A 25219-nucleotide genomic window follows, 5' to 3' on the forward strand; every position below is an offset into this window, starting at 1 on the left:
CACATTTTAAATGGTCTAGGAAAGCTTTATGTTTAAATAAATTCCAGTGGAAGCCATTTTGTAACATAGTTTTCCATTATTATGTCACAATTTTTAATGTGTAATTTTTAATTTTGCCTATAATGTTCCTAGAGGAGGCACACTGGTAATTGTTTCTATAAAAGATACTTGATTATTTTCTTTCTTTGATTCTGTGGTGATAGTTTTCGAAGTGACTGCTTTGTACTAGATATAATCTGTCTTGAAATTACTGCTTTTACTGGATATAATCTTGCCCTTTCACTTTACCTAACAGATGGTGGTTACATTAGAAAAGGTTTTGGTTTTATTCATATTAGAATCTAAGAGCTTATCTGTTGGTTTCATATTACTTTTATTAGCAGATATATATAAAAATATATGTGTGTGTAAGTATAAATATACTTACATAGAAGGTATTTATAAGCTATAGTAACTGCTATATTTGCAGCTCTATTAAATACCAGAACCATGTGACCTTGCGGAAAAGACAGTTATTTGCTCTAGTTGGGTTATGTCCCCGATAGTGATGTGAGCACAGCTGGTGGAGGATGGTGTTTCTGTGGGTCTCAGAAAACCCTTTGTCTTGTGCAGCCCTAGTGTTCGAGGGACACACTTCACTTTGCTGTGACCGAGACAGGCAGCTGACAGCCCGCTGGAGGCTATGGAGTGCAGCTCCGTGCTTTTGTGAACCTGTGTCATTGAGGCCTTCAGAGCTTTAGAGCAAGAAAGAAGGAAAGCTGTGGGCTGAGAAAGCATGCACCGTTTTTGTATGTATTGATGTTAACTCCATATTAACAGAGGTCATCTCAGAGCAAGCATGAAGCTGGCTCACATGAAGCCGAACGGCAGAATGAAGGTCAAGGAGTGGCAGAAATCAACATGGCAACTGCGGGTAGCAGTCAGGTAAATAGATTATTTTATTAATTTCTTTTCTAGTTAACTATTTAAATATTTTAAAAGAAATACTGAGTGAGATGATTCTCACATGACCTGTTTCCTTCCTAAATGGATATCTCCAGAAGAATTCAGTACTAAAATGCTATGTCATTTTTCTTTATTATATTTAACTATGAAGCTTTCAAATTTCCAAGTATATTTTATAGCTCTAAAGTATGTGTCTCTGTTTTAGCCTAAAATGATTAATGTGAGTAGAGTTTCTTTGAAAAATAAATACTAAGCTGCATTTTGGTCATATGTGATTTGACCTAGTTATTACTGCTTGCATTGAATAGATTTGCTCTTTCTCTGTGGCATTCTAAGATATTTTTGTGTTTTTTAAAAAAATCATAAAGAGTTAATATTTTCATCTTCAGTTGTATTCCAGGATTATAGAAACCTAGCATTTAAATAAACAATTCTAATGCCCATTAAAATAAAAGTAAATAAATACCCTAGTCATATTTACTATTATCATCTTTAGCAAAATTATGGAAGACAATTTTTTAAAATGTAGAACATTATCTTGTTGTGCTGCCATCAGTTTTCTATTAGAGTTTGATTGGAATGTATCCTAATGAGTATTTTTCTTTGGAGTGTTCTGTATTCTCCACATTTTTTCAAGCAATATTTTATGTTTTAAATGAATGATTTTTTAAAATACAGTTTCAACTAAGTTGATTTTAAGGAAATTTTCTTACTGTTGATATAAAATATTCCTTTAGTGCCTATAGATTACTTTTAATGATACTATTTATTTGTTCTATTAGTTCATTAAAATTTAAAGCTTAAAATGTCTCATACTTAATTTAAATATTTAAATTTACCACATTTAAACAAAAATATACTTCATTTTAATATTACTGGTCCACATTGTACTGGATAATACTCTACAGATGGTAAATTAGGGCAAAAAAAATTATATTCCAATAGTACATTTGGGTTCTTTGTCTACTACTTAGGGAGTTCTCTGGGATTATCATGTGTTCCTACACATATGTAGAAAGAAGTTCTGTCTTCTTGACAAAAATCTTTTTTTTTTTGCTTTAGGATTAAGACCCACTATTAATACTTTGGGGTCATATTTCAATTATTATATCCTTTAAAGCCTCACCTAGCCAATAAGCTCAATATTTATTTTTTTAATTGAATTCTTATCTCATTTCTTATATCAGAATTTAACTCTGAATATATTAGATTTAATGTCAAAGATGAAAACTTTAAAAAACAGTTTACTTATTTACCTATGTTGTGTCTTAGTCGTGGCATGCGGGATCTTCTGTTACGCCGTGCAGGCCCAGAAGTCGTGGCCCTCGGACTTAGTTGCCTTGCAGTATGTGGGATCTTAGTTCCCAGACCAGGGGTCAAACTCGCATCCCCTGCATTAGAAGGCAGATTCTTAATCACTGAATCACCAGGGAAGTCCCCCAAATGAAAACTGTTAGAAATATTAAAAGTTAAGGAAATGAGCATAGAGTTTTTATAATCATGAAGTGAGTAGGAAACCATAAAAGAACCATAGGCTTCATTTAAAAATGTAAGACTTTAGTGTGCGATAAAATCATAACAAACTTACAAGACAAAAACCAAAATCACATTAATGACGCTACAGCTACTTCCAGATCTTAATGTAGATAAGAGGTGTGTCTGTGAGACTGTGATCCAGTTATGCCAAAATCCCTTTACCTGTCAGACTCTTGGGGTTTGTTCATTTCTTTTGTTATTTGCTCCAGAGACAAAACAGTTGACACTAACAAAACTGAAAATAATCTCTTTGACTTTCTCAGAATCACAGTAATATGATCCATCAAGCTCCTGCCCTAGTGCCCTTGGGGAAGGAAGTTCATTGTACCTCACCTGGTTTCCTGCCCACAGCCACTCTGCCAGAATGATCTTTCACGAGTAAATCACCCTCTTGGTAAAATCCTTTGTTGGCATCCATTGATTCTCAGAAAAAGACAAGCCTTACTACGACCTGTATAACCTGGCTCCTGCCTAAACTTGCCAGCGGTCTGTCACCCTTTGCTCTCAGCACGCCTGCCACGCTGGCCCTTCAGGACTTCCCCTTGACGGCTTCCTCTGCTGCAGCCTGCACACCATCTGCCCGTTCCCTCTTGTGCCTTCTCATCCCACTTCACTCAGTTAACAGCAGTTTGTGTGTGTCTGAACTTTAGCGTGATTTCTCTCAAGAGGCTTGAACTGTTCACATCCCATTACAGGCTGTCCTCGCTTGTTCTTCTCACCTTGAAGACCACATTTGCAGTTTTATATTTATTTATGTGGTTATTTCTGTTCTCCCTACTAAATTGTAAGCTCCAGAAAGACAAAGATTCTTTCCAGTTTTATTCATTTTTATATCCCCACAGTCCCTGATAAATAAATAGTAGATAATAGCAATGAATATATGTAGGTTGGAAGGGATAACTAACATCCCTTCTAGAAAGAGGGATTTTTGATCTGTGATTAATCTCCCTTGAATGTTAAATGAAAAGAGAAAGCTAGAAATAAATTATATGGGCTAGATCCCTACTTGCTTAGTATATAACTTTATGTGTAATTCATTTATGAATCGATCTCAGCTTTTCCATTTAATGTTTAGAACCAGATCTCTAGTGAGACAACCGGTAAGTAGTGATGAAGTTCAAACAAGACTGGGAAAGAGATGAAATGGTAGGAGAACCTTTTCCACTGCCAATAATATGTTTTTAAGCCTGTTATTATGGAAAATTTCAAATATATACAGAGGCAAACAGAGTAATAGAGTAATCTGCAGGTACCCTATATACTTTGTCCTCTGATTTTATTTTTGGAAAAGATCCCAGACATCATCATTTTTTGCTTAAATATTAAATACTTCACTGTGTATTTACAGAATATAACATTTTTTTAATTGAAATGTAGTTGATTCCTAACATTGTTAGTTTCAGGTATACAGCAAAGTGATTCAGTTATATTGTATTTTTCCAATTCTTTTCCGTTTTAGGTTATTACAAGATATTGAATAAAATTCCCTAGGGCTTCCCAGGTGGTGCTAGTGGTAAAGAACTTGCCTGCCAGTGCAGGAGACAAAAGAGCTGCGGGTTTGATCCCTGGGTTGGGTAGATCTCGAGGGCATGGCAACCCACTTCAGTGTTGTTGCTTAGAGAATCCCACGGACAGAGGAGCCTGGTGGGCTATGGTCCATAGGGTCACAAAGAGTTGGATGTGACTGAAGCGACTTAGCATGCACACATGCACATACTATAAAGTAAATCCTTGTTTATTTTATATATATCAAAGTGTATGTATCTGTTAATCCCATACTCCTAATTTATCCCTCCTCCCATTTCCCCTTTAATAACTATAAGTTTGTTTTCTGTGTCTAAGAATACTTTCTTTTAAATTGAAAATACAGTTGATTTACATTATTGTGTTAGTTTTAGCTCTACAGCAAAGTGATTCAGTAACATATACATATTTTTTGGATTATTTATATCTGTTGATCCCATACCTTTAATTTGTCCTTCTCTGTCATCTGTGGTAACCGTAAGTTTGTTTTCTGTGTCTGTGAGTCTATTTCTGTTTTGTGTGTAGATATAGTTGTATTATTTTTTAGACTGTACATATAAGTGATCTCATATAATGTCTGTCTTTGTCTGACTCCCTCACTTAGTATGGCATTCTCTAGCTCCATCCATGGTGCTGCAAGTGGCAGTATTTCATTCTTTTTTGTGACTTCTTAAACCATTGTATCTTCTTAAAACCATCATCTGTTGATGGGTACTTGGGTTCTTTCCATGTCTTGGTTAATATAAATAGTGTTGCTGTGAACATTTGGGTGCATTTATCTTTTCAGATTAGAGTTTTCATCTTTTTTGGATTTATGCCCAGGAGTGAGATTGCTGGATCATGTGGTAACTCTATTTTTAGTTTTTTAAGAAACCTCCATACCGGTTTTCATTGTGGCTGTACCAATTTATATTCCCACGAACAGTGTAGAAGGATTTCCTTTTCTCCACATGCTCTCCAGACTTTTTGCTTTGATGGTGGCCATTTTTAATTTGAATTTCTCAGTGATCAGTGATGTTGAGCATCTTTTCGTGATTTGTTGGCTATCTGTATGCCTTTTGAAGGAATGTCTGTTTAGGTCTTCTGTCCATCCTTTGATTTTTGTTGCTTTTATTTTTTATTTTTATTTTTTTGATACTGAGTTGTATGAGCTGTTTGTACATTTTGGATATTGACTGTCAATCAAATATTTTCTCCCAGTCTGTAGGCTGTGTTTCTGTTTTGTTGATAGTTTTCTTTACTGGAAAAAAATCTTTTAAGTTTGACTAGGTCCCATTTATTTATTTTTGCTTTTATTTGTTTTCCCTTGGGAGACTGATCTAAGAAAATATTGCTATAATTTGAGACTATGAGACTATTTTGCCTATGTTTTCTTCCAGAAGTTTTATGGTATCATGTCTTATACTTATGTCTTTAAAACAATTTGAGGGATTTTGGGGGCTTGTTTGTTTATGGTGTGAGGGTGTGTGCTGACTTCACTGATTTACATGTAGCTGTCCAGCTTTCCTAGTGTCACTGGCTGAAAAGACCGTCTCTTCTCCGTTGTGTGTTCTTATCTCCTTTGTCAAGGATTAACTGACTGTAGGTATGTGGGTTTACTTCTGGGTTCTCTATCCTGTTCTTTTGGTCTGTGTGTCTATCTGTCATGTTTCTGTACAAATGCCATGCTGTTTTGATTACTGTAGCTTGGTAGTATTGTCCGAAGTCCCAAAGCACTCTGCAGATTTAATGCAATTCCTGTCAAGATGCCTATGACATTTTTCACAGAACTAGAACAAATAATACTAAAATTTCTGTGGAACTACAAAAGGCCCAGAATTGCTAAAGCAGTCCTGCAGCCAGAGGACACCTAGAATACATAACTATTATGCCATTATTACACTCCCAAAGAAACTAACAGTAGTTCCTCGGTAGCATCAGATTTCAAATTTGCAGTTGCTTCGTAAATGTCATAATTTTTAAATTTATTTGACACAAGGGCCAGATAAAGTTCATGCACAGAGATTGGTTAGTGTGTCTTTGAAGTTTCTTTTAATCTATAGATTTCTTCTTTGTCTCTTAGATTTTTGCTGTATATTTATTGAATAACCAAAGTTATTTGTCTTCTCAAGTTTTCCATAGTCTGAATTTTGCTAGGAACATCTGCATGGTGAAGTTTGACCTATCTCTCTGTCTTCTGTATTCCCTGTAAATTGGTATTGGGTCTAGCAATGTGATCAGATTTGGTCTCAGGCCCTCATTCTATGCCTGAGACTTTCATAGGTAGCATAGTGGTCTTCCACCAGAAAGCACATAACATCTTTTTGTGATATTCACAGCATTTATACTTAATGTCTACCTTTATTAATTCACTAAGGGTTGTAGAATTAGCTGTAGTACTTTAATAAAGAGAAACTTCTCATCTACTGTTGGGCCACTTCCGTGTACCATCTGTATGAAAAAAGGCAAGGTGAGGAGGGTGCTTGCTTCTTTTGCTTCTTCTCCCTCTTACACAGTTTCACAGAGAGTTGGAGACTGTTGCTACCTTTATGGTGAACTTCTTAGAGTCACTTTGTTTTGTTTTGTTTTCTCAGAAAAATACTGTTTTTTGAGTCCCTTCCTAAAGTGAGCAAGTAGATAATAGAAGAGGGATTTGTACCCAGCAAGTGTAGTTGAAATTGACTGTGTCCCAGCTGTACTGATTGAACTGCCAGGCATAGTCCTTCTTGGGCCCCTCGGCACACATTTGAGTGCCTCTGATGGCAGTGGATATTGAAAGGTGGATAAAGGAGGACCAGAAGATAGAGAAGTGCTTGATTCTAATGTGTGTTGAAAAGGAGATGCAGGTCAGAAGCAACAGTTAGAACCAGACATGAAACAACAGACTGGTTAAAAATCTAGAAAGGAGTACATCAAGGCTGTATATTGTCACCCTGCTTATTTAACTCATATGCAGAGTACATCATGAGAAATGCCAAGCTAGGAGACTCACAAGCTGGAATCAGGATTGTTGGAAGGAATATCAGCAACCTCAGATATGCAGATGATACCACTCTAATGGCTGAAAGTGAAGAGGAACTAAAGAACCGCTTGATGAGGGTGAAAGAGGAGAGTGAAAAGGCTGGCTTAAAATTCAACATTCAAAGAATGAAGATCATGGCATCCTGTCTTATCATTTCATGGCAAGTCGATGGGAAAAGTGGGAACAGTGGCAGATGTTATTTTCTTGGGTTCCAGAATCACTGCGAATGGTGACTGCAGCCATGAAATTAAAAGACACTTGCTCCTTGGGTGAAAAGCTATGACCAACCTAGACAGCATATTAAAAAGCAGAGGCGTCACTTTGCTGACAAAGGTTCATATAGTCAAAGCTATGGTTTTTCTAGTAGTCATATACGGATGAGAGATTTGGACTGTAAAGAAGGCTGAGCAGTGAAGAATTGATGCTTTTGAACTGTGGTGTTGGAGAGGACTCTTGAGAGTCCCATGGACTACAGGGAGATCAAACCAGTCAATAGTAAATGAAATCAACCCTGAATATTCATTGGAAGAACTGATCCAGAAGCTCCAATACTTTGGCCACCTGATGCAAAGAGGCAAATCATTGAAAAAGACCCTGATGCTGGGAAAGATTGAGCGCAAGAGGAGAAGGGGGCAAAGGAGGATGAGATTGTTGGATGGCATCACCAACTCAAAGGACATGAGTTTGAGTAAACTCCAGGAGATAGTGAAGGACAGCTTGGCATGCTGCAGTCCATGGGGTCACAGAGAGTCAGACTTGGCTTAGCGACCGAACAACGATAACCATTTCTTACAGGTTACTGCTTCTCTGGTCCCTCTGAAGGATGTTGGTGCAGACTTAATCATAATAAAAAGGCCCAGGAAAGATTCTCAAGACTCAAGTTCTGGCTTATAGGTAGTATGGGTATGGGAATGTTCTCTTGGAATCTCCTTATAATAAATCCATCTAGGTTTCTAGCTAGAGAGTTTGGGAGAGCAGAGTGGAGAGTGTCCCAAAATCAAGAATCTATATAGAAAGATACTAAGTCTGAAGCTTAAAGGTGATTGATGTCTACACTGAAATGAATGTCAGAACATGTTTCATCGTAGACATGGGTTTTTCCTTGCTTTGTAATGTAACCTCTTGTTTCTCTTCTGTTTCAAACAATATGTTAGTTATCTATTGCTGCCTGACAAATTTAGCAGCTTAAATCAGCAACCATTTATTGTCTTTGTAGGTCAGGAATCCTGGTGCAGCTTAGCTGAGTGCCTCTGGTTCAGGGTCTCTCATAGGCTGCAGTCGCCATGTTGGCTGGGGCCACAGTCATTTCAAGATTTGATGAGGGGAGGATCTGCTTCTAAACTCACCATATGACTGTTAGCAGGCCTGAGATGTCCAGGCTGTCGGCCAGTGGTATCATTTCTTGCCACCAAGGCCTCTGCAAAGAGCAGTTCATAGTGTAGTATCTGGCAATCCCTCAGAGAAGAACAAGAGAGGGTGTCCAGGATGGAAGCCACAGTTTTTGTAAACTTATCTTGAAAGTGACTTCTCATCATATCTATAGCAGTCTGTTCGCTAAAAGCCTTACACAAAATCTGGCCTACACTTAACCACAGGAGTAGTTCACAAGGTGGTGAATTCTAGAAGACAAGGCTCCTTATGGGTTGTGTTACATCCTCACTACCAGAAACAGTCAAAGTATTTAGATATCCTTAAAGACAGTATGCTTGCTTCAGCATAAGGAGTCATTCATTTCCTCCTGTAGATCAAAAGCAGCCCTTTGCCAAAATTTCCTTAAAAGTCTCCCACCTGCTCTCTTTATCTTGAGTCTTGGTCCCTCAACTCCATCCTCCTTATTGCAATCAGAAGAAGCTCTTAATCTCCAAGTGAGTCAGTTTCTCTGTCTCTCTCTCTCTCTCTCTCTCTCTCTCTCTCTCTCTCTCTCTCTCTCTCTCTCTCTCTCACAGGCACACACACACGTACACATTCTTTGTGACCTGTGCTTAGGGCCTCTGCCTCATCTGAGCTGCTGTGTGGCTGACCCTCCTCTTTTTTAAGGAGACACCTCTCTGTCGTTCACAGTCAGACAGCCCTTTACTCTACAATCCCGAGCTGAGTGCCCGCCACTCCTGTCTGCACACCTGCGCTCGTCACGGCACTGTGTGTTTACATGTTGAGCAACCTGTCCAGGCTCCATATGCAGCGAGGGTGGGGGTGTCTTACTCACTTATATTCCTACAGACTAGCATTGCACCAAGAAAGGACAGAAATGGTATGGACATAACAAGCAGAAGATGCTAAGAAGAGGTGGCAAGAATACACAGAAGAAGTGCACAAAAAAGACCTTCATGACCCAGATGACCATGATGGTGTGGTCACTCACCTAGAGCCAGACATCCTGGAGTGTGAAGTCTAGTGGGCCTTGGGAAGCATTTCATCACTCAATGGGGCTTTCTTCCAGCCAGTGTATATTTAGCTGAATATGGTTTCATGCCTTTTGATTTGGGAAAGAATATTACTCTTAGAATGTCTTCAGTGTTTGGTTTCTTCTACATTGTACTTTGTCTTTTACAACAGTTTTTTTTTTTCCTCCTTTTTTTTCCCCTCCTTTCCTCCTTCCTACTTTCTCTAAATTCTACTCAAGTTTATAGATAAAAATACTCATTTTGAGCAGTTATAAATGTTCACACTTTAATGGTATATTTAGCTATTTACCCTAAAGACAGTTCATTTGGACTATCTTAGCATGAAGCTAGCTATATTTATCTATAATCTACATTATACTGTCTATAATTTGCTTAATTTCTAGGGGTCAAGTACACGAATAGATCATGAAACAGCCAGTGTTTTGAGCTCTAGTAGCACACATTAAGCTCCTTGAAGGCTGACCAGTCATCTGGGAACCAAGGTAACGGATTATAGAGTCTTGTCGCTAGAACTCTGAGTGCTCTACTAAAACATTCTTCATGCTTCTTTTAATTTTGGCTTAAGTATTCTTTTGTTTCCATCATCGCAGTCTCTTAAAGAAATGACAGCCAGGTCTCTGCAAGCATCCTGAGGTGCAGCCCACAGCTGGCTCGCCCCCCTGAGCTCTCCCCTCCCCATGACTTTCTGCCTGGCTGCCCTGGCTGCAGTGGTGCAGCCCTCCACTTCCCACCCTGCTGCACAGTGACCCTCAGGGTCCTCGCCAGCCTGCAGAGCTCTTCTTGGGCTTTCCTTCTTTACAGAGCGTTTTCTGACCCAGGGCCCTCGCGTCTGCCCATGCAGTCTGTGTCTGCCTCCTTTGAAGCACTACATTTGGAGCACGGGGACTATTTTTTAAACAGTATATTTTCCATTACATCTAAATACTTCCTTGTTTTCATAGCATATTCTACATACTCTTTCTTTACTTTAGTAATATAATGGCTCTGAGGAAAAGCATTACATAACTAATGTCGATATAAGAAATGAATTTTAGAGTAGCAGTGATATTATTAATATAAAACTTAATCCTTTTAGTAACTCACAATAGTTACTACTTGGGATCACTAATATGCCAGTAACTGCTAAGACTTGTACGTAAACTATCTCTGATCTTTTCCAAAACCCTTTGAATGTATTATTCTTGCCCCTCTTTTAAGTGAGAATACTAAAGCCAAAAAGATGGTAATTAAATTAGAATTCCACCCCAGTCTGTCCAACATGAGTAGTTTTTACTGTAAAGAAAACCTTTAATATATAAGAGTACTATTGCTTGAAAACTGGCAGCTTGAATACCATTTCCTTTTGGAGTGATTTTTGCATGATAATATTAAGACCTTACTACATATTTGAATGCCAGCTACTGTCCTGTATACATGTGTGACTTTAGTTAATCTTCACAAAGAAAACCCTATTAGGTAAATTACTCCGTTTGGCAGCTGAGACAGCTGGACCTCAGAGAACTCTGGTAACCTGCTTGTGTCACACAGTTCACTTGCAAATAGTAGGACATTACCAGAAGAGTCTCAAGGTGGCTAAAGTTGCCCCTGGTTTGGAACCACTAATTTATAGATATGATGCATTTCTATAATAGCCTCAACTTTCACACAGTAGCTCTTGCTTTTAAAAAATGCGGTTGATCACAGGACAGGATGACTGGGTGCTATTTCCTGTTTCTGATCTGCTTCTGAGTAAATTCTTGGAATTTACAGGAAGGGAGTAATGATGCTTACCAGCTGCTTAAAAAAAATTAAATAAGAATATTGACTTTGTATCTCTATATGATCAGGGATCATCCCTATATGATCCCTTTATGACAAAATACTTTTACATGTATAAGGGAGATATCATAATTTTAACAATATTATAATCTGGTGACGGTTAGCAATTGCTTAGAACCAGTACTTATTTAGTAAATAGTAATTGCTAAAAAACATTTTCTCTTTACTGATTATGGTTGTAGATTTTAAAAAGTAAAATTTTTAATTGTGTAAAGAATTTTAGATAAACCACATTTCTTGCTCTGTATGTGTTGGTAGGTGTGTGTGTGTGTGGTGGGTGGGGGAGATGTGAGAAAGAGAAAAATCAGTTGATTGTCTTTCATTATGATAACAGATTTTCACCCACTGATCCAGATAATAGCAGTTTAGGTATGCAAGAACCTACTGTCTCCTTATGACTATATACTACCACTACTAATATTTACTCATAAAGAAGATGGTGATAATGATTATAGCAATATGGATTTTGAAATAACGCTCATTACTTCATCCTGGAAAGAGATTTTTGTTTTTGTTTCTGTTTTTGTTTGAGTTACAGCTAATATCCCATTCATCACTTCATTGGTGTTGGCTTTTGGCTATTAAAGTCATAATTTTGTTTCTAAACTCATTTGGCCCACAGGTGGAAATGGTGTATTCATTGTTGTCAATGCTTGGTACTCATGATAAGGATGATATGTCGTGAACTTTGCTAGCTATGTCTAGCTCCCAAGACAGCTGTATATCCATGCGACAGTCTGGATGTCTTCCTCTCCTCATCCAGCTTTTACATGGCAATGACAAAGACTCTGTGTTGTTGAGCAATTCCTGGGGCGGTAAAGAGGCTCTGGCCAGGGCCAGTGCAGCACTCCACAACATCATTCACTCACAGCCTGATGACAAGAGAGGCAGGCGTGAAATCCGAGTCCTTCATCTTTTGGAACAGATACGAGCTTACTGTGAAACCTGTTGGGAGTGGCAAGAAGCCCATGAACAAGGCATGGACCAGGACAAAAATCCAAGTATGTTCCATATGGTGCATGTGACAAAGCAAATGTAAAAGTTTTTGAAATGAAAAGTTTTTTAATTAGGACGGTGTCTTTATGAATCAGAGTGGGAAATTCATATTAGCCACCTGCACCGCTCACATAGTTTAAAGCTTAATTTCTCTATTTCCCTAGGAAAAAAAGTTAGCAAAGGGAAATGTTGTGTGCACTACAGTACAACCAGAAAATAACAGAAAATCAAAGTAGACTTAAACAGTCATAGCATAGTTGATCTAGAAAGAACTTGAGCGATTATGTTCTCCTTCTCTTGAGATTAAGCTCAGGAAAGTGACTTTACGTAAGTTCCTTCAGCTGTGAGTGACCAAGCCATTCTCTTATATTTGCATATCGCTTTACTCAGTGGATGCAGAGCTGTGTTATATCTGTTATTTGATCCTTAGAACAGCCTTGTGAAGTAGGAAGAGAAGATATTATCATCTTCATTTTACAGATGAAGAGACTGAGGTTCAGAGAGGCCAAAAGACTTGCCTGTGGCTTCACAGGTAGTGGGTGGGGGATCCAGGGCCAGAGGCCAGACCCCCTGACCCTCAGCCCAGTGTCCTTCCCACTTCACTGCCTGTCTTCAGGCCTTGGGGCCCCAGCTGCTGGGGTGATCAGCCACCCAGCTCTTTTCTCAGGGAGAAACCCTCTCCCCCAGGAGCAGGGATCATGGGAGTTGGGACCCTTGAGGAGATAAGTTACTTCATTCCTATAGGAAGAACCAAAAGCAGTAAGTATATAAGGGAAGACCTCCTTTCACCTGGTAAGAACCCACACATAGACATACACACAGCAAAGGACTATCGAGTCAGTATCTTGATTGGGGGAGCAGGAGAAAGACTGATGATGAGAACTTGATCTATAAAGATTTAGTAGATTTCTCTTAGGGTTAGGTATAAAGGTGAATTTATTTAAAATTAAAAAATTTTCAACAGTAAGAATATAGCAGAAATGTCCTTTCTGTTTGTCCTAGGGCTAGGGAGAATTAATAAGTTGCTTTACTGGGAGAACATTATCTTTCTGGATTGTTTCCTTTGGCTGTCCACAATTATGTAATGACTTGTATTGTGTGCTCTTAATACCTGTTCTCAGACAAGTTAAATAGAATAAATACTATTACTTCTGAAAAATAGACTTGGTTTTTCAATTTTTATTTCAAGTAACAGTTTTGAAACTTTATGTATAGCACTAAATGTGTAAGTACATTTTCTTAGACACTTTTCCTTTAAATTTTTATTTACTATCTGGTGTCTATATAATAAACTTTCTCTACTAGAGTTGCACTAGGTTTCTCTATACATTTCTATACAGCCATGTGCCTTTCAGCTTTGAAAATATAAATTATAAATAAATAGTTTTATACCAAAATGTTTTTATTATTTCAAATAACCAGTATAATTTTTAAGTTATTAGTTGAATTATAGCATAAACCTACATGGGAGTTAGTCCAGCAGACTTGGTGAAAGGCTGGTGAGGGGTAAACATTTTTACAGAACCAAGGAAAGCCCTTTACCTGTATTTTCCTTTCCATGTGTATAGTAGTTATTCATCTCTTCAGCAAATACTTGTTGATTCACTAAGCTACCATGCATGAGAAGTATATCTGCAAACTCAGTATTTTTTAGGTATAATAAACATCACTACTTTGAGAAAAGAAAGCATTATGGTTTATGTCAACTTTATTTTTCAGTGCCAGCTCCTGTTGAACATCAGATCTGTCCTGCTGTGTGTGTTCTAATGAAACTTTCATTTGATGAAGAGCATAGACATGCAATGAATGAACTCGGTAAGATAAAAATGTTTCTTAATGCCATAGAAGAATCCTGAAGATTTTTTGTCATTGTTGAATTAGGATATAAGGTCACTAACTTCTATTACCATCTGTTTCTTCCTTGTAGCAAGTGACTGGTTTCAAGAGAAGACAATGTCCTAAGTGACAGAAACTGCTACCCTTTTATAGCCTAACTTGGGTTTTTAAAATCTTAGCCAGAGATGGGTGAAAATAAATAAATAAATGGGCCACTCCTGCCAATATTGTCAAGGTAGACTCTGGGTGACAGTTGGTGGGAGGGTAATTTGAATCGTTTTGAGATGTGATGATGTGGAGCTTTGTAATTATTTTTGAACTCAGTCACTTCTGATGGACACAGGAATGAATTATTATTAAGATTCTCATTTATCTTCATGGTCATCCGTACTTTACTGGATTTTCATGATAAGCAGTGTGTTTGGTATCTCTGAAACTCGTCAATAATGGAAAAAGCATTATTCTCTAATTTATGTTAGAAAGCATTCCATTAATTTTGGAAGGATTACTCTCAGTATGTATTCTCACATACTCTGAACCTTACAGAACCTGCCTCTGTGGCCCCCATTTTTCATGTGATGGTTTCTCTTTGGTTTCTAGGTTCATTTTGCACATGTGGTATTTGTAAGTTGCATCATGCTGAGCCATCTCATGTGAACCTGGATAGCTGTAGTCGTGCCACAAGCAAGAAGCACACACTGAGTCTCCATCTTGGTGTAGCTGTGCCCTTGCTTTCTGTGCTGTTTATGTTACCTTTCATTCCAGGCCCCGCTTTGCATCTCTGCCACCCTTACCATTTTCATTCATCATTTATCTTAAAAGTGACAAAGTTGTGAGTTTCTTAAGACGCAGAGAACCTGAACGGCTGAGAATGAGTGCTGTCCCCTTGAGACCGTCATTTTGGGAGGCTGTGTGTACTTGGTCTCCGCCGGCCCCCAGCTGCACGTTTCTCCCCACAGGCCCTAGCCCACTTGATTCTCTTCCCTTACTCCCCAGGTTCCTGTCAAATTGAGTATGCACTTGTGAGTTCTCCCCTCCTCAATACAATCCAGCATTGGTGAAATTTCAAGTTTGGGTGGTTTTTTTGGTTTTTTTTAACACTCATAATAATGAGAAAAATAATGAACAAACAGGAAAACTAATCCAGTTTTAAGCTCCCACAAATGTTTTCTCTAAATGTCCCTGTGTTCCAATGAACTGTAGACTAGGACTGACCCACATTAATCATCTGAATTTCCAAGTGAAATCTAGACTCAGTATTTGTTCCTCTTCCTTCTTCAGGTAGGAAGGCTACCCGGGGCATTTCATCCCAGGAGCTATGGCAGGGGCTTTCAGGTGAGGAGCAGGATGGGGCCTATGGGGGTGTTACTGTGGGGATGTAGCCACAGGGGATTACCTTCTCACTCCTAGCCTCTGCCTTTGCGTTGGAGCCAAAGAAGAAACTAGGTGTGTAGACTGTGGATAGATACAGTCAGGTAGCACAAGGGATCTGACAGTGAGGGATAGGAGGAAAGAAGTCCCAAGTAGATGAAGAAAAATTCCTAAGCCCAGTCAGCTAGGACTGTCTTTTGTAGATGCAAGAAAATTCTACAACCATTAGGGTCATTTAAGTTTGCAACTATTAGTGTTGCAAGTTTTAGACTATAATACCAGGAATGTACACATTTATTAATTTCCAACTCTGTCCTAGAAACTGTGCTAGGCACTAGATAACAAAATGAAATCCAGTAAGTGGCCCAGGTGATTCTTATGGGACTAAAAATGCCAAAACTTCTTTCTTTCTGGCCTCTTAAAAAATACAAAGTCTTTTACACTAAATTTCATTCTGCTCAACAAAATAAATTATATGCTCTTATTCAAGTTATTTGCTTATATCCTTACCCGATTAATAGAGTCTCTGGTGCTAAATATTCAGTTTTTGTTTTACTAGATACAGAAACCTCCACCATAAACTCCTAGTTCTATTAAAACAGACACTGGCCCTGCCTATATTTCTAGATACTTTAAACAATTTTTACAATCTTTTTCTATTAAACATATTATAAGTGTTCCTTATAATCCACAGACACGAGACATAGTCGAACGAGCACCTCACACACTAAAGTTACAAATAAAAAGAACTTAAAGAAAGGGGAATACACAGGAACACTGCTGTCTTCCTTATCCAGAGCAGACTTTACTAGATTCCAACATAAGATATTTTCTCAACCCATCACTATTGTTAATACAGCTTTATTCGTTTTAAAGTTTTTAAACCTGCCACAGGGAAATATTTTAACCAGGGTAGAAAGGCATTTCGAGGAACTGAAGGACACGTCTCTTCCCCTGCCCATTTGGTACCAAGACGGGTTAATGAAACAATGGAAATCTGGGAAACTAATCTTACAGGGAAAAGGATATGCTTGTATTTCCCCAGGTGGATCCAACAAACTTTTTCCTCGGAAAATTCGACCCAAGGGGGCCCCCGACATTCAAAATGGAAACAACAAAAGCCCTAAGAGGAAGACGTTCCAATACAGGCCATGGCTGCGCTAAAGATCTCCAGAAAGCACCACCCTCAGTGACATCTGTAAGGCATAGTTCCGGCCAGGCAGAAAAGGAGAGCCGACCTCAACAGAAGTAGGTTGCCTTTGTTCAGGCAAGGAGGGGCGACAGTCGGCCTAACGACAAGGCTGAGCACCGAGAGGGATCAGGGAGGCTTCATACTTATAGGGAGGTTTGTGGAAGCAATAAGGGAAACGTCAATCAGGCGGGATATTTTAAGTATTCTTTTGTTGAGATGACACTCTATAGTTGGGCAGAGGGTGATAAGTCTTCTGGGCGGGTGTAGGGGGTGGTAGGTTTCCGGACAGGGGGTGATAAGTCCCAGATAGATGCAACTGGCCTGGAGCATAAGGATGGAACTAAAATTATGCTTTGTTTTCTCCAAAGTTAGATGATTCAGCAAGGGGCCTTTGAGACTGTTGCTCTCTTTTCTAGGCCCAAAAGACTCCTTCATTCCAGACCCTGAAATCATAAAAAAAAAAGGCGGGGGTGGGGGAGAAGGGCGCCTTATCTCTCTGGCTACTTCCTGCCGGATGGTGCGACGGTTTTGGGTCTGGAATGGAGGATCGTCCTAGGGCCCACAGTCTCCTTTTTTCTGAGCTTGAGGTGAGGCTCTCGAGAAGAAGAAAACAGTCTTGACCTGATCTCAAGAGATGGCCCGAATCCATTCTTGGAGAAACCTTTGAAAGAGATTAAAGAGACAGGGTCCAGATAAAAGGAATAGAATGAAAAATACTAATGGCCCCAGAAAGGGAGCAGCCAAGGGAGGATCTGTGGGAACAGGTTTTGGGGAATGTAAAGGTTTTCTAACTCTTTCTGCGGCATTCAATTCTGTCTCTAAGTTCTCTGACTCGACCCTGGACTATCCCCGTTTCATTAGCAAAATAGCAGCAGTCCTCTCCTAGGAAAAGGTAGGTCCCTCCCTTTTCTGCAGTGAGAAGGTCCAGGGCTCGCCTATTTTGTAGGGCCACAGAAGCTAATGAGTTAATTTGTTTTGGGATTGAAACGAAGGACTCTACTACCTGCTCCATGTCTTCATTAAGTTCTTGGGACAGCTTGTAATAGAAATGGGCAGAGGTCGAGATGCCTCCCATCCCGGTGCCTTAGGGCTGCTGCTATCTATGCCAGTCCCAACCAGGAGGGGGGGGGGGTGATGACAGCTCATCTTTTTCTGTGGGAAAGTTCCCCTTGGGGGGTAAACTCTTTGTTCTAGCTCTCCCTCTTCGAGGAATGTTAGGCCTGGGGTCAGGAAGACCAAGATGCAGGGTCCAGGGGGGTCTAAGGGGAGGCATGAATATGCATAGGTCCCACAGAGAATGAAGATTCCTGGATTGGTGCAATTATTTGTGCTGTTCCAGAGAACCCAAGTGGAACAGAAGGAGGGAGTGGAGTTTGTAAGACCAGTGCAGTTGGGACTAGAGTAGTCAATACAGGTTAGGTTTGAAGAGGCTGAGAGTAAGGACATTGTCAGAGACTGGCCCAATGTGTTGTGTAGTTTTCTGTTGGGAAGGGGAAGTACAGTTGCCCTGTGACAGCCAGGTTGAGGGTAAGGGAATGGCTCTGTGTGGTGAGGGAGACAGTGACATGCATATCCAACACTGGGATGTGTGTGGTGTGTACTGGAAGAATTGAAAGGAAGAGTTGAGAAGGCGGGGAAGGTGTTGGTTGCCAGAGGTAGGTTTTAGGAGAGGCCGTAATTGGGAAAGGAGGTCTAGGTGTTTGTAAGGCTCAGGGGTCAACTGTAACCGGGAAATTATGTTCTTTGTAACTTGTTCTTGTTTCTTTTCCCGATTTTGATCTAGTACCCCACCCCCGTCTGAGTACCCCCAGTGGGTAATGGGATAGAAACATATGTTTCTTCCATTTGGCTTATGGCAGGTACTCATGAAACTCCCTCTCTTTTGTACTTTGACAGTGAGTAGGGATTTGGACTTCCCGCCCCTGAGGTTCATGTCATGGTGCATGGTTTTGGAGCTGTATTGTAACATGAGGAATGTACGTAGGAATAAATGTCTGAGCAGGGGCAGGGAGTAGCTAGGAGGCTGGGGAGTGCAGCAAGGATAAGGAGCAGGGGAGTCATGGGGCTGTTAGTTAGACAGTACAGAGGAAATAGCACCCTAGGAGTAGAACCCAGCTAGCAATGTAGGCGATCCCCACGGAAAGATGAAGAATAGGTGGCCAGTCCTGAGGGGAGACAGTTACTAGGCCTACAGCAAGGATTAAGATTAGGAGTGCAGCTATAGTTAGAGAGACAGGGAGAGGTCAGTCAGGGTGAGGGGCAGAAGGCCCCAAGTTGGTGGTGATTTGAATCTGAGGAGGAACAGTGCTCATTAGGATGTAGAATGATGTAGAGAATGAGAGTAAAGAAATCAATTTCGTCTGGAGTCAGGTTGTAGAAGGTTCCCTGGAGCCACAGTTGAGACACCAGTGCAGTCAGGTCTTTGAAGGAAGTTCCTGTTGGGGCGCTGATCCAGAGGTCTTGTAGTAGTTGGGTCAGGAGCAGTTGTAGGTTGAAGAGAGTCCAGGTCATTCAGTGTCCTCTCCGATAGTTGGCAGGGGTTGTCGCTGGGTGAATTTTAAGGAGGTGGGTGCTGTGCGGGAGACCTGATAGGTGTCATTTAAGGAGGGCAGCGCAGGATTGGAGGTGACCCATTTTAGACGAGAGAGGTGTACCCAGGAGGCGACCTTTTTGAGTTTAGCTGCAGTTGGGGCAAGGAGGATGACTTTGAATGGTCCCTGCCACTGTGGGGTTAGGTCACCCTGGGGATGATCAGACAGATAGACCATGTCCCCAATTTGTAAAGGGGGCAGGGAGGCTTGGGGGTCAGGGGCAGGCAGATTGTGACTGATGTATTTCCAGAGGGCATTGCGGAGTTGCGTCAGCAGAGGGGGGAGTGTAGGAAGCTTGGTATGGGAGGAGGCTCAGGGGGGAGTCCAGGAGGGAGCATGGGCCTTCCATACATCACCTCAAAGGGGCTCAGCCCCAGGGGCTTTCTGGGCAAAGCCTGTATTCTGAGGAAAACAATTGGTAAAAGTTTACTCCAATTCAGATGTACCTCGAGGGTTAGTTTGGTAAGGGTTTTTTTGATTGTTCTACTCATCCTTTCTACCTTTCCTGAGGACCGGGGAGGGTATGGAATGTGAAATTTCCAGGGTGTCTGTAAGAATTGAGGAAGTTGTTGGGTGCCCTTGGATGTAAATTCTGGGCCATTATCAGACTGTAGGGATGAAGGCAGGCCAAACCTGGGGATAATTTCTGTGAGGAGGATTTGGGCCACTGTGTGGGCTCTTTTGTCTGTAGTGGAAAATGCTTCTACCCATCCCGAAAAGGTGTCCCGCAGTAGGCTCCGAGGACCGCGGCCCCAGGCCAAAGCGACACACCTCCGGAGCCACGTGACCCTGAGTAGCAAACGGGATGGTGGGGGGCGGTGGGGGGGGAGCGGTGCGGCGCCGCTCGCTGCCCCACCCAGCTCCCGCAGGCTCGCAAGGCCGCTCAGGTTCCCAGAAGCGCCCCGGGCCGGGCCAGGCGGGTGCTGGCTGGGGGTGGCGGTGTGCGGGGCTGGGGCGGCGTCGGCTGCTCTCCGAGCTGCAGGGCCTGGCCGGCCGGAGTCCAGTCACGGGTCGTGCGGCTGGCTCAAGTGCAGCGCGCGCCCCCCGTGGAGAGCTGCGGTTCAAGGCCCAACCATCAGGTCAGAACAAAAAGGGAGGTGCAATGCAGGGCTCTTAGGGCGCCTGGCAGCTGCCTCGGTCTAAGGACATACCACCCTGAACGTGCCCTGTCTCCTCTGATCTGGGAAGCTGAGCAGGTTCGGGCCTGGTTAGTACTTGGATGGGAGACCGCCTAGTAGTTAGACAGTTTTTTGATTTTTCTGAATGCTTACTTCAGAAAGTTAGAATTGGATGACTGTAAACAATAAAACGAATAATATTTTCATAATGTTAAGAATACAGAGTTGGATATTCTTTTTCCTGTTCTACCACAGCTAACTGGAAGTCAGTTGTAGTAAGTGTATATATATATATATATATATATATATATGTATGTATGTATAATTTTTCTTCTTCTCTATATGAATTTGCAAAGAGGTTTCTCTTAAAATACTGTGTTAATGTGCTATACATTTACCCCAGACTCTGTCTTCAAGTTGGTTCTGCCTAAGACTCATATTCAGACTTGACAAACAGGTATGTTTACTCATGCAAATGTTCTCTTAAGTTATGTGAATGAAAGTGTATTTGCTAGAAAACCTGCCTTTCTTCAAGATTCATGTCAATCATTTTGTGGCCGGAGACAACTCACCCGGTGCTTAGGTTTTCGCAGAGTACATGTTGTAGGTGAGGGGCCTGGTGCTATTCTCTTCAGTTTTGAGACATTTCCTTTCTCTAATTAACAGACTGCTGGTAGTTATATGACATCTGGCCAAAGACTAGCAGGGGGACACTCTTTCCGCCCCCTTCTGATGCCTATGTCAGAGGCTTTCTCTATCTCCTTTATACTTTAATAAAACCTTATTACGAATAAGTCTCGATTTGAGAACACATTACCAACATATACTGGTTTCCAAATAACTTTTCTAAAATACTGTAGAAAAATTTCATATCATTATCCTTCTGGTAAGCTGTGAAATTTCTTCAAAAACACTAGATTTATTATTTCTCGCATTATCAACTCACAGCCTATACCACAAGCTGAGGTTTTTTTATATAAATGGGACTAAAAAACGCCGAAGCTTCTTTCTGGTCTGTTGAAAAATACAAGTCTTTTACACTAAATTTCATTCTGCTCAATGAAATAAATTATATGCTCCTATTCAAGTTATTTGCCTATATCCTTACCCCATTAATATAGTCTCTGATTCTAAATATTGAGTTTTTGTATTCCTAGATACAGAAACCTCCACCATAAACTCCTAGTTCTGTTAAAACAGACACTGGCCCTGCCTATATTTCTAGATACTTTAAACAATTTTTGCAGTATTTTTCTATTAAGAAAAAACGCCTCAGGGTGGTCCTCTCTCAGGGTCCTTGCCCCTGAGCCTGGGGGCCAGCGAGGGGCTCCACACTCCCAGGCCAAGGCAGAACCACATGCACACGTCTGTTCCTGCCCCCTGCACCGTCAGAGAGCTCGGGTGAGCCAGAGTCTGTCAGGCAGCTCCTGGGCAAGCCCAGCAGCACCGCCTGTTGCCGGGAGCCAACACATGAGACCCTACCCCTAAAAAGGCCATAGGGGAGAAATCCTGACAGGCAAGGCGAATCAGGTTTTCAGGGGTTTCGAAAAAGTCAGCTCACGAAACCCTACCCCTAACAAGGCCATGAGGGAGAAAACCTGACGGGCAAGACGAATCAGGTTTTCAGGGGTTTTCGAAAAGGCTAGTTCACAAGATCCCACCCATGACAAGGTCACGAGGAGAAAGCCTGACAGGCAAGGCAGATCAGGTTTTCAGGGATTTTGAAAAGCTGCCCCCGGCTCTAACCTTAAAGATGATATCTGTCTTTCTGATGCCTGCCTCAATGGACTACTCCCTAATTTCTCTGACACAGACAGGAAGGCCTTCCCCGATCTCTTCCCAAATAAGAATCAATTTAGAACTTTAATCAATAAGTTTCCCAGGTGGTAGTTTTTTATGAGATTATTCAGGGTGAAAGGAGTGTTTTAATTCAAACACCTCTGCTGGCAGTTTTGTTAGCCAAATGCATTTATGCGCTTGGTACTAATATGCATGATTGCTTATAATATCCTAATCATAAAATAGCATGAAGAACCTGATTATATAAAAGCCCTAATAGACATAGAGCCCTTTTAAGGGGTAAAGGAGTCCTATTAGAAAACATAAGAAAATTATTCTATAGGTGGTTATTGGGTTGTGATTTGCTTGCTGTGTTTTGCTTGCTGTATTTTTGCCTTTAATGTGCTAAGGTTGTGTTATAAAAACCATTGTTAATATAGTTAAAGATCTAGACAAATAAGAACTTAGCCCTAGTGTGGTAACAATGAGACGGTTGTTAATTGTTAGCCAGGAATACTAGGCAGAAGTTGCCTCACTGAAGCCGCAGAGTCTGTATGGGGTAAACTTCTTAGATAAACGCAACTGACAACTTTTGCACTAAGATTAATTTTTGTATTAACAAGAATATAACTCTACTCTGTACTGTTTCCCTATGACCCTGTTACCTTTCAGTTAAGGTCACCATAAAAACGGAAAATAGGTTTACAATCACTTGACCTGCATAAAATGTTAATAGCCTCAAGGCCAGAAGATCATGTGCTAAAAACTACTATAGAATTAGAAAGCAAAAAAATCCTGCTTTTCCTAAAAATCAAAATGATGTATGCTAATCCTGTGAAATCATGAGTAAACATCTTGTACCTTAAAAACGTTCTGTGAAAGGGTATAAACCCAGTTATCAGAAAGTAAAACACAGACTTGGGCCTATCAAGGCTAGTCTCACGTCTCTTTCTCTCTCGCCAACGCGGTTCATCCTGAGGTACCCCCTGGATCATGTCGAGGCTGGACCCCGGCAGCCTCTGAGGCAGGGCCGACCTAGGGGCACAGTGGGCCTCTTGCTCTCCCTGCTGCCCTGAGGCTGCTGGGCCAAAGAGGCCTTGGGCATCGACCCCCTTCCTGGCCTCTTCCCTCTGACCAGGCCGTCCAGGCTCCAGGCCCCTGCAGTGTGGAGAGAGCCCCTGCCAGAAACCTCCCCTTCAATTAGGCCTCAACTGAGGCCTAGGCAACAGGGGAAAGGCGCTAAGGGAATGAGCCTGGGGAGGCATCTGGGCATGCCTGGACACACTTCCTGCAGCCTGCCTCCTTGTGGGGCAGTACCCCCGGAGGCCAGGAACGTCTGGACAAGGCTGGCCTGGGGCAGGGTCCATGCTGGGACCTGCCCCTGGCCTGTGGGGCCTCTGAGCAGAACCGGCCCTCGCCGCTGGAAGACCTCCCCGGATGCCTCCAAAGGCCGGTTTGCAAGCACTCTCGCTGGCTGGCCGCCGCTCCCTCCCCAAGGGAGGCCCGCGTTTCCCATAAGCCACGAACTCTGCTCCCAAGCCTGGGAGAAAAGCGCTTCGGGGTGATCCTCTCTCAGGGCCCTTGTCCCAGAGCCTGGGGGACAGGTATAGGCTCCACAATCCCAGGCCACGGCAGAATCAAATGGACACGTCTGTTCTTGCCCCCTGCAACGTCAGAGAACTCGGGTGAGCAAGAGTCTGTCAGGCAGCTCCTGGGCAAGCACAGCAGCAGCACCTGTGTGGGAAGGGGCAGGGCCGACCTAGGGGCACAGTGGGCCTCTTGCTCTCCCTGCTGCCCTGAAGCTGCTGGGCCAAAGAGGCCTTGGACATCGACCCCCTTGCTGGCCTCTTCCCTCTAACCAGGATGTCTGGACTCCAGGCCCTTACAGTGTGGAGAGAGCCCCTGCCAGAAACCTCCCCTGCAAGTAGGCCTCAAATGAGGCCTAGGCACCAGGGTAAAGGCACTAAGGGAATGAGCCTGGGGAGGCGCCTGGGCATGTCGGGACACACTCCCCGCAGCCTGACCCGTCGTGGGGCAGTACCCCAGGAGGCCAGGAAGGTCTGGACAAGGCAGGCCTGGAGCAGGGTCCATGCTGGGACCTGCCCCTGGCCTGTGGGGCCACAGAGCAAATCCAGCACTCTGCCGCTAGAAGACGTCCCCGGCCGACACCTGAGGGCATGTTTGCAAGCACTATACCCGAGGAAAGCCCACGTTTCCCGCAAGCCGCGCACTCTGCTTCCAAGCACGGGAGAAATATGATTAGTGGTGGTCCTCTCTCAGGGCCCTTGCCCCTGAGCCGGGGGCCAGCTAGGGGCTTCACACTCCCGGCCAAGGCAGAACCACATGCACACGTCTTTTCCTGCCCCCTGCACCGTCAGAGAGCTTGGGTGAGCCAGAGTCTGTCAGGCAGCTCCTGGGCAAGCCCAGCAGCAGCGCCTGTGTGTGATGGGGCAGGGCCGACCTAGAGGCACTGTGGGCCACTTGCTCACCCTGCTGCCCTGAGGCTGCTGGGACAAAGAGGCCTTGGGCATCGACCCCCATGTTGGCCTCTGTCCTGTAACTAGGCCGTCCGGGCTCCAGTCCCTTCCAGTGTGGAGAGAGGCCCTGCCAGAAACCTCCCCTCCATGTAGGCCTCAAATGAGCCCTAGGAACCATGGGAAAGGCGCTAAGGGAATGAGACTGGGGAGGCGTCTGGGCATGTCTGGACACACTACACGCCGCAAGCCCCTTTGTTGGGCAGTTCCCCCGGAGTTCAGGAAGTTATGGTCAAGGCTGGCCTGGGGCAGTGTCCTTGCTGGGACCTACCCCTGGCCTGTGGGTCCTCTGAGCAGTACCAGCACTGTGCCGCTGGAAAACCTCCCCGGCAGCCTCCAAAGGCCGGTTTGCAAGCACTCTCACCGGCTGCCCGCCTCTCCCTCACCGAGTGAGGCCCGCGTTTCCCTAAAGCCATGAACTCTGCTCCCAAGCCTGGGAGAAATGCGCTTCGGGGTGTTCCTCTCTCAGGCCTTTGCCCCTGAGCCTGGGGGACAGCTAGGGGATCCACACACTCAGGCCAATGCAGAACCACATGAACACGTCTCTTCCTGCCCTCTGCACTGTCAGAGAGC

The 25219-nt window shown here is 42.6% G+C and overlaps 1 long non-coding RNA gene across 4 annotated transcripts in view; it reads left to right on the forward strand.

Annotated features, from left to right (window-relative positions):
- The first annotated feature begins 509 nt into the window (after positions 1–509).
- Positions 510–25219, forward strand: part of LOC136165528 (uncharacterized) — a 274130-nt gene continuing 249420 nt past the window's right edge. Inside the window, exons 1-2 of one of the 4 annotated variants that reach the window (XR_010662544.1) lie at positions 510–924; positions 2745–2875. This is a non-coding gene — a long non-coding RNA (uncharacterized lncRNA). Of the gene's footprint in view, positions 925–2744; positions 2876–9794; positions 9894–25219 lie in introns of all 4 variants that reach the window. The other 3 variants (XR_010662546.1, XR_010662548.1, XR_010662545.1) reach the window with 3 other exon arrangements.

The sequence above is a fragment of the Muntiacus reevesi genome, chromosome 3 (assembly GCF_963930625.1).
Source record: "Muntiacus reevesi chromosome 3, mMunRee1.1, whole genome shotgun sequence".
In the NCBI taxonomy this organism is placed as follows: Eukaryota; Metazoa; Chordata; class Mammalia; order Artiodactyla; family Cervidae; genus Muntiacus; species Muntiacus reevesi.